This window comes from Myotis davidii, unplaced genomic scaffold, assembly GCF_000327345.1.
Source record: "Myotis davidii unplaced genomic scaffold, ASM32734v1 scaffold960, whole genome shotgun sequence".
NCBI classification, from domain to species: Eukaryota; Metazoa; Chordata; class Mammalia; order Chiroptera; family Vespertilionidae; genus Myotis; species Myotis davidii.
Window position 1 is genome coordinate 1,002,470 of NW_006293003.1, and position 10,020 is coordinate 1,012,489.

Here is a 10,020-nt window from a genome sequence, read left to right on the forward strand (position 1 = left end):
TCCACCCTTTCTTAACACTGAGTATGCAGCAAAGGCTTCAGGAGCCAAACAAGCAATGGAGACTTCCCTCCAGGAGGCACTAGAAAAGGCAAATTGAAAATACTTAAACTTTATTTATGCTTGAACACAACCCCATAGTGCAGGCATTATTATTATCTCCATTTTACAGATATGTAAATTAAGGCTTACAAAAGTTAAGTAACTTTCTTAAAATCACACAGCTGGTAAAGGCAGAGGTTGAACTTGATTCTTGGCCCATCTGAACCTATAGCCCATGTTCTTAATCTCTTTGCTATACTGCAGTTAGGTATAGTGGCCAAAGCCTTGAACATTGATGGACAACAGTAGCGGTGAGGTATTTGCTGTTTTTGACAATGATGACAATGCATATCATTAAAGCAAGTCAAAGTAGGAGAATAGCAATATAGCAACTCTTGTGGAATAGCCAGAAACTTCTCAGACTGCATAGAAAACACTCCCTGAAGAATACCCAAACAATTTAGAACTCATCTGAGGAGATCTGGAATTCCAGGAGAGGGTTCTAAGCAGAGCAAGAAAAGGGTAGTTTTATAACAAATATCCTGGTCATTTTTTTAGCCTCATCCTGGGGTTATGTGGCCTGGGGAAGACTGCAGGTGTACTTCAATGATATAGGTCAGAAATTATAAGGATTGAAGCAAAGAAGGAAGAGTGGGAACTAAGGGGAGGTGATAGATACAATAAGTGGTTAAAAGGAAAATTGCCAGAGTGTAATAACTAGGTTTAGAGAGTATGGGAAAAAGAAGAACCTTGTGTTAATCCTGATCAATGATGGTGCCATTAACCAAAATAGAGAAGTCAGAAAGAGAAGCTTGAATGGGAAGATGATGAATTCTGCTCTGAGGCATGTTGAGTTTGAGGGGCCTGAAGGTCATTAAATAGAGGTACATTTTAACATCTGTGACAGAAGAGATACATTTAGAAGCTATCTAAATGTATATAGATTGCAAATGAAACCTTGGGAAGTATACTGAATAATAAGAGAAATGATAATTGAGTAATGTCATTAATTCTATACTTGGTAACTAAGTGATTATGGACACTAAAAGACATTTCTATGTCTAAATATCAGTGAATATAGGTTGTTTGGAGAGGTCAAAACCAAAACTGAGGTTAAAAATCAAATAGTGTGATCATGAAAGGAGCATGGATAATGTGATAATATCAAGAGGTACAACAGACACTTTAACAAAATCCCTTTGGAAGGATAACTCATGTTGGAGTCTGTTCATGGATGAGTATCAAATTAGGAAGATACTCTGATATTTCAAAGCCTAATGGACTGAATATTTTCAGCACCTCAGTCTCTTCCAAGTGACTCAGCACTTGAGAAAAGCCAAGTCACTGGGGGAGAGACTGATTCCAGGTAATCTTAGGACTAACCTCAGCTGTCAGAACAGGGAAGTTCCCTTTTGCTTAGAAAAATGAGAATGATATCAGAGTTGTATTAAAAGTACAGTTAAGATGAATCATCATGATCTAGCACAATTTCAACTTGCCCTACAGCACATCATTCAAGTTAATTATAAAGTTTTTCTGCAATCAGCCATCTTTCTCTTCTTAAACCTTCTAAGTGAGTTTTCCTTCTGGCATAAAATTTCCACTATAAGAGTTGTTGAGTCATAAAACTTTACAGAAACCATAGACCTTAAGGTTTAACTAGCTTAATCCCTTTAATTAGATGATAGTTAAGTGTAGAAAGGTTAAATCAAGGATTTCCAATCAAATACTTTCTGGGATTAGGTAGGTAACAATAATGAATGCATCAGGTCTTGAATCTGCTTCTTAAACACCCATTTTTCACTTCAGTATGAAGTATGCCCCTCTTTTGCTTTTCTTAAAATCATGTGGCCTTGATGTTCTAACTCCCGTCTCTTCAATACAGATATGGAAACAAAATATTTCTGTCAGGAAAAGAAACACTTGTTGTTAGCAGGGTGAGAGATATGGCTTTAGTGTTGGGAGTCAGTAGGAAGCTAACTGGATGATGAACTAAACAAGTTCCATCCATAAGGGTCAGCTTCTCCCCAACTGCAGTCAACAGTTATCTTGAGGGATTGTAAACTTATTGCTTCCAGACCTCCCAAATATATTTGCTTCTCTTTTTCTCTCTGTTGTCTACAGGCTGCTTCCTGTTGTTTACACAGACTTTTAACTCAGCTCTTGAAACTAGGCTGTTGATCATAATGAAGGCACAAATAACTTTAGTAGAGTTTCCTTGTAATTGAGTACTGTTGGTGTTTTTATGTATTTCAGATGAATGTAGAACATTCTAGATTTCTCCAGCTTAGATCATTTGGAATTTTACACTCCTGTTTCAGTTCTGTCTGTCCCTTCCTGTTTCTTTTCTTATAGACTTTAACAAATTTAAACATCAAATCAAACAGATTTTAAACAATCATGTAGTAGTTTCTTCATAGTAAATAATGGCTTAAGTAACCAGAGAGGCTGTTAGTTGGAGGCCATCCTCAATGCTTTACCACATGGGCCTTTCCATGATGGCAATTTGCATCATAAAAAGCTAGCAAGAGAGTATACTAGCAAAAGGGAAGTCACAATCTTATGTAACCTAATAATGGGCATGACTTACATTATGTTTGTCTTATTATATTGGTTATAAACAAGTCATTAGATTCATTCCACATTGAAGAGAAGAGGATTATATGAAGATGTGAATTCTAAGAGGTTGGAATCATTGGCGGCCATTCAAAAAGTTTGTCTACCCCAATATGGTTCCAAATACACTTTTTACTATATTAATTAGAGTTTAACTACATCAGACCTAAGGAATTTTAACTTTATTTTAGCCCTTAAAATTGTTGGGAGTATTGGTTGATAGAGATTTGTTAGTTCAGATAACACTGGCTGCTGTAACAAACTCTAAAATTTCACTGGCTTAACACAAACGAGTTACTTATTGCTAATATAACCATGTAATGTGAGTGTTTCTGATCAGGTGGATCTCTTCAAAGTGGTGATTCAGGGACCTAGGCTCCTTTCATCTTGTCATTCCACTATATTCAAAATGGCTTCTAAGGTCATCCTGGAGGCTGTCTCTGTTCTAGGAATCCAGAAAGGGCCAATAGCATAAACAAAAACATCTGAGAGGTCAGACCTGGATATTGTGCTTCCACTCAATTTCCATCAGCTAGCACTCACTGGCAATTTCTAACCACAAGGGAGTTTAGGAAGTGTAGTCTGTCTATGTGTCCTGGAAGAAGCGAAATTCGTTTGGTGAATAATTAACTAGTTTCTGTCACAGAAGCTTTATAATACAAATGTTAACGAAGAGCCTTACTATATGCCAGACACTATGTTAAGATGTTGGAGATAAATACATGAATGAACAAATATTTGAAGAATATCCTTATTCTCATAATTTCTTTCTTCAATGTCTGTGTATTTTCCCCTAATTTACTTCTCCATTTCCTTATAGTTCCCTTTATTATTTTTTGGTAAACTGTCACTAAAGACAATCATCAACAATTTCTCCCAAATTTCATGTATATGATGTTCCTTTCATTTAGAAGTGGAATATATTTTCCCTTCCCTTGAATTATGTTAGTCTTACAACTTGTTTGGACCAATAACATGCTGTGGAATTGATAGAGTTTAATTTCACAATACTGAGACCTAAAGAGGCTGGCACCTTCTAGTTTTCTGCTCTTTGAACCATGAGATCACCTTACTGTAAGGTAGTTCAAGATAATAACACAAAGAAGCCTTGTGAACAAGAACCAAGACTTTCAAACTCACAGCTCCAATCCTACCATTAGTTGAATGAAGCCACATAAATGACTCTAGCAAGCACCATGTAGAATAAAATAACTGTCCATTTAAGTCCAACCAACCCACAGAATCATCAAATATAATAAATTATTGTTGCTTTAAGCCAATAAAGTTTTATAGTGGTTTACTACATAGCAATAGATTATTGAAAAAAATTATTCATTTTCCTTTATTTCATGTTTTTCACATTTCTAGCATGTTTTCCAGATAAGGTTCAAAATAAATTACTTCAGATAATAGGAAAATAGGTGAAACATATCATAGAGTACAAATATACATGATATAACAGGCATGTGGAGAAATCACAATACTTCAAATTATTAACATAGTATGGGCAAAGTATTTCTTTGTCTTCTAGAAAGTGCAATCAATGATAAAATGCCAAACAAACATTGAATGCAGAATACTCCTCTCCTAGGATATGACCACTTATAGCCAATTCTGAAGGCATGTAAATATTGATAAGTGATAAGTTTTATAGTTCAAAGTGATGTGGTCATGGATACAGAATATCAATAGTAAAAGTGAATAAGGATTCAAATGACATCTCATATCTGACAGTATGGAAGAATAGATCCCAACAATTGCTGACATCTTGTCTCTCTTTGCATATTTCTCCTAATATTAACCAGCAATTTTACACAATTTAGAAAAATAGTTAACAAGAAAAAGGCTAATTTCAAGAGGAAATTTGACAGTAAAATCTAGAAATTTGCTACCTCACATCAAAGCCTAAAAGAAAAAGACATACCCTTAGCTTGCAGAAATGGCTCTTCTCCAAGAGATGAGTACAAATGGTTTTATCATTGGTTTCCATTTAGCCTTTGGGTAAGCCTTCTGTAGTTTCCTCTGTCCTTGAGTACTCTAATGGCATTTGCCCAGTGACCCATCTTTTTGTCTTTGGAGGCTGGAGCAGACGTAGGGTAGGGCCAGAGCAGAGCCAGCAGGCAATCTTTATTTGCTTTTCTCCCATGACCTTACATATTACTTCATAATAGTTGCCCCTGAGTCTCTGTGCAAAAGACTGGCATCACTGAGCTTTATACCACAGTCTGTTATTTGGATGATTTTTGTCTTATTATGAGCAGATAATATCCTATGTTCAGTGTCCACGTTACAATCAAGGTATCCTCATTATGATTAATTGCAATCAGTCAACAAGACTTGTGTCTTTGCTTCATGGGAGAAACACAGAATTGTCTCTGTGCCAAAGCTCTGCAGATCAAACAAGAACCAAGGTTTGCTGAGGAACCAGTAGGTATCTGGGGAAAAGGGGAAAGTGGTAATTCTGCTCTTAGGGAGTCACAGTGTCTGTACTTGAATGGGTTATAGGAGCTTGGGACCAAAGACACTTTCTGCTGAAAGATCCAAAAGTTGAGAAACTCAGCATTCATATTCATATGGAAGCTGGAGCAGGAGTCATATGAAGGATTCACTGGGCTGAACATTCAAGATCACTTTCTTCACCCACATTTCTGGCACCCAGTGCTACTCTACATGATTTGTCTCTCTCCAACAGAGTAGTCTGAACTTCTTTTATAGAGACTCAGAGTCAAAGCTGGGATTAGAAACTGCCAGTCCTCTGAAAAGCTAAGCCTGCAACTGGCAAAGCATCATACTTGCAATATTTAATTGGTCAAAGTAGTTACTGAGGAGCTAGATTCAAGGCAGTACAAGAATGGTTACCTCTTCTTAATGGAGGCATAACAAATATTAACAAGAAGAAAATTGATCATGGCCATTTTGGGGGACAAGGTACCACATGCCTCCCTTCACTCTCAAAAGTTTTCTGGCTTATAAAACAAATCTGTAATCCTAAAAGTCAGATAGTGGTCACTCTTAAAGGAGGGATAATCATTGTCAGAAACATAGTGGGGTTACTGGGGTGTTGGGAATGTTCTGTACACTTGTCATTTGTCCATTTTGCTATATGAATGTTACACTTTAATCAAAATTTTACATAAATTGGAAAATATAACTACAAATCAAAAAAGGTGACTGGATGATAAATTAGAATGTAACCATGACCATTACTTGGGACACTTGGGAGTTAAACTACCAGTCTTCTCCCCCCACCCCATCCCCATCACACACTAACTTCTCCCACTTTTCCAACTACTTTGAAGGGATGATGGCTTGTACAACATTTTACAAAATGAAGAGGAAGAGAGCTAGGCTTAAGCGATCAGATGGAGAGAATGGGATACTGGAAGGAAGGAGTGGAAAGGCATAAGTAGGAGGACATAGAGTGCTGAGAATGCTCAAGAGGTACTTGTTACCAGGATATGACAGGAATTAATGTTTCAATGGTCTATTCAACCAAAACTTCCTCAGCTCTCAAGAAATGTTGTGTGCCGAAACCGGTTTGGCTCAGTGGATAGAGCGTCGGCCTGCGGACTGAGAGGTCCCGGGTTCGGTTCCGGTCAAGGGCATGTACCTGGGTTGCAGGCACATCCCCAGTGGGGAGTGTGCAGGAGGCGGCTGGTCGATGTTTCTCTCTCATCGAGTGGAGTTGGGGCAGGAAACCACAAAATGTCATTGAAACAAGAAGAATTTCAAGACATTAAATAAAGGTTAAGAGGAATCTTGGTTATTGTTAATTGCTAATTGCCTACTACTTAAGGACTTCCAAAATAGACACTCAGTTGATCAAAGGAAAAATGTAAATGCAGATATGACCCTACCAAACACTCACCCATATACTCATTATTTGTACCCACATACACACAGAGAGGAGAAAAGGGCAATTTCAATAAAATAAACCAATAATAATAATAGTACTTACAGTGTCTATTACCATGTGCCTGGCACTATTCAAAAACACTGTATTTGTAGTTGCCCATTAAATCCTCATACAAATACACAAGGCATTGTTATCATCCCCATTTTACAGATGAGAAAATGAAGGCACAGATGGTGCCATAACCTGACTAATGGATTTTTATGTTGCCATTGTGTGCACAGGACTAACTAAACCAGGCACTCAATCAGAAGAATTCTTAGCATTAAAACATTACTTTCCAGAGCAGTTATGGAAAAAAAGCATATTCAGCTGCACAGGTAAAGTTTAAGAGGAAAGTTAGTCCAAAGCATAAAACTACAAACCTTAGAATGTATCCACAAGTATTTATGTCCTATTTGCTCTATTTAATTACACTTAGGGATGCAATCTCTGACTTTGTGGAAGGCTGGGAAGAAATGGTGTGTGACCACATAATCTGTCAGAGCAAAGAATAAGGGCTTCCCATAATTCCCATCTGTCACTGCTCCCCAGAATAAACAGAACGTTTGCACATGGACTAATTTTTAAAATATTGCAAGGAGCATGCCAAAGGTGCCCTGACTCATTGCTCAAAGCTGGTCACTTCTGAGCCATGATCAGCTGTTTCATCAGTGTGGCTCTAAAAGTCCCTTCATACCAGAGCAGTTACCAGCTAAATATACAAGTTTCCCTATTTTAAAAAAGTTTCAAATGAGCTTGGAAAGGGTCATCACCACAAGTCATCAGCACAGTTCTGCAAAAACCTGGGCCAGGCCATCTGGGTGGCATTCAAATAATTCTAAGGCAACCACGGCAGTGACAGTGAGAGTAGCTCCTGCTCAGTGAGGAACTCACTGAAGCAGATCTTGCTAAGTGTGTTCTTATACACACTCCCTTACTTCATGCTGCCAATTGCCCTGCATGGCAGATTTTATTATTCCCATTTAACAGATAAAAGGAAAAGTTAAAAATGGGCAAAATATTTTAATGGACATTTCCACTAAGACGAATACAAATGGCCAATAAATACATGAAAAAGTACTAACATTAGTTGAAATGCAAATTAAGACCATGAGATATTACTGACCCACTAAAATGACTAAAATGAAAAGTCTGACAATGCCAAGTGTTATCAAGGATGTAGAGCAAGTGGGACTTGCCTATATTGCTGCGGAGACTGTGAAAAGGGATGGCCAATTTAGAAACCAGTTTGGCAGATTTTTATAAAGTTTAACTTACACCCACCATATGAATCAGCTGTTTCACTTCTAGGTATTTACCAAAAAGAAATGAAAGCATATGTACACACAAAAACTTGTAAAAGACATATATAGCAACTTTCTTCATATTAGTCAAAGACTAGTAACAATCCAAATGTCCATCAACACAGGAATGAATTAACACATACAATGAAATGCTACTAGAAATAAAAAGGAAGGCAATGGAAATTAAGGAGAAAATAAACAAATGGGACTACATCAAAATAAAAAGCTTCTGCACAGCAAAAGAAACCATCAACAAAACAACAAAAAAGCCCACTGCATGCGAGAGCATATTTGCCAATGTTATCTGTGATAAGGCCCTAGTCTCCAACATTTACAGGGAACTCATACAACTTAACAAAAGGAAGATAAACAACCCAATCAAAAAATGGGAAAAAAAAACGGAAAAAAAAAAAAAAAGGAACTTTTACCATTTGCAACAGCATGGATGGGCCTGGAGAGCATTATGCTAAGCAAAATAAACCAGTTGGAGAAAGAGAAATATCACATGATCTTCAATCATTGCAGAAGATAATGAACAACATAAGCTGATGAACAAAAATAGATCCAGAGACAGAGAAGCATGGAACAGACTCTCAAACTTCAGAGGGAAGGCGGGGTAAGGGATGTCACCTTTTATTTGGAACAGAGCTCCTAAAGCCCTTATAATTTGTCTTATGTTAATGAGGTGACCTTTTGAAAGCACCTAAGAATGAGGGCTCCTTGCAAATGGAGCCAAGACTAAAGGGTTGGAACTTTCAGTCCCTCCCCACCCCCACCTCTGGGAGAGAAAGGGGGCTAGAGGTTGAATCAATCACCAATTGCCAATAATTAATCAATCATGCCTAGGTAATGAAAGAAAGAATGTTTTCAGGAAGAGCAGCATACCTGGAGAGAACATGGAAACTCTGTGCCCTTTCCCCACACCTCACCCTGTGTATCTCTTCCATCTGGCTGCTCCTGAGTCATATTCTTTTATAATAAATTGGCAATCTAGTAAGTAAAATGTTTCCCTGAGTTCTGTGAGCCTTTCTAGCATATTCGTCAAACCCAAGGAGGGGGTAGTGGAAACCTCTGATTTATAGCCAGTAGGTCAGAAGCACAGGTAACAACCTGGATTTGTGAAGTCAGGGCAGTCTTGTGGGACCAAGTCCTTAACCTGTGGAATTTGACACTACATTCAGTAGATAGTTCCAGAATTATGTTGAATTGTGGGACACCAAGGTGGTGTTGGAGAATTGCTTGATGGTTTGGGGAAAATCCCCATACTTTAGAATAAGCACTAGAATCATTTTACCTACTCTCTGGGAGACTTGGCTTAATAATTCATTCTGGCTCAACTTCCTTCCCTCAATCTCCTGCTTCCCCACTTCCCTACTGGTTATTCTTGGAAACACTTCTTAGTAAATTGCTTTCCCAGGAATCCTCACTTCAGAATTCACTTCTGGGAAATCCAATTTAAAACATGCTCCAATTGTGAAACACCAAAGTGGGACCTTAGAGGGCCATAGGAGTGCACTGGGGTCAGAGCAATCTTCTAAGAAGGAGCAACATTGGCATGTGCCTGCTTGTGTGCATGTATGTTGGGTGGAGGTAGGAAAGAAAGCTGTATGTGTGGGAGGATCCCTCAGAACCAAAGTGACTTTGGGAAACAGCAGAGTTCAGTTTGAATGGAGCACAATGCACACATGGGGGACACGGGAAAACATGAGGCTAGACTAGCTGTAAGGGATGGAGGTCATGAAAGTCAAAGTCAACATTAAAAAATTGATCTTCAGGGCAATAGTGAATCATTGAAAGGTCATACCCTAGGGAGTAAAGATATCAAATTTACTCTTTAGAAAGGTTGTTCTGTTTGCTATGGGAAGAATATGTTTGAGAGGAGCAAAACAGGAGTCTGGGAGAAGATAAGAGGCTTTCTCAAACATCCTGGGCATAACTGAGAAGGGATCATCTAGATGGAGTGGGAGAATGTGAGTGCATTCAAGAGATGTTCCAAAGTTACAATCATGAAGACTCCGGTTTTGATTGCGTGAGTGATATATGGGGATGGGTAAGGAAAAAGAGGAAGCAAAAATGATTCTGAGTGTCACAGGTCTGGGTACTCAGGAATCAGGCCATTAATTGGTAATTGGAATGAAGAATGTTAATTGGAATGGGTTCTCAGGA

At 38.2% G+C, this 10,020-nt stretch overlaps 1 long non-coding RNA gene across 7 annotated transcripts in view; it reads right to left on the reverse strand.

The window, feature by feature from the left end:
• LOC107183535 overlaps positions 1–10,020 on the reverse strand; it is an 86,011-nt gene that overhangs the window by 45,719 nt on the left and 30,272 nt on the right. Inside the window, exon 5 of one of the 7 annotated variants that reach the window (XR_001514324.1) lies at positions 58–79. The exons of the other annotated variants lie outside the window; for them this stretch is intronic. This is a non-coding gene — a long non-coding RNA (uncharacterized LOC107183535). Of the gene's footprint in view, positions 1–57; positions 80–10,020 lie in introns of those variants that run through there. 7 annotated transcript variants of the gene reach the window in all.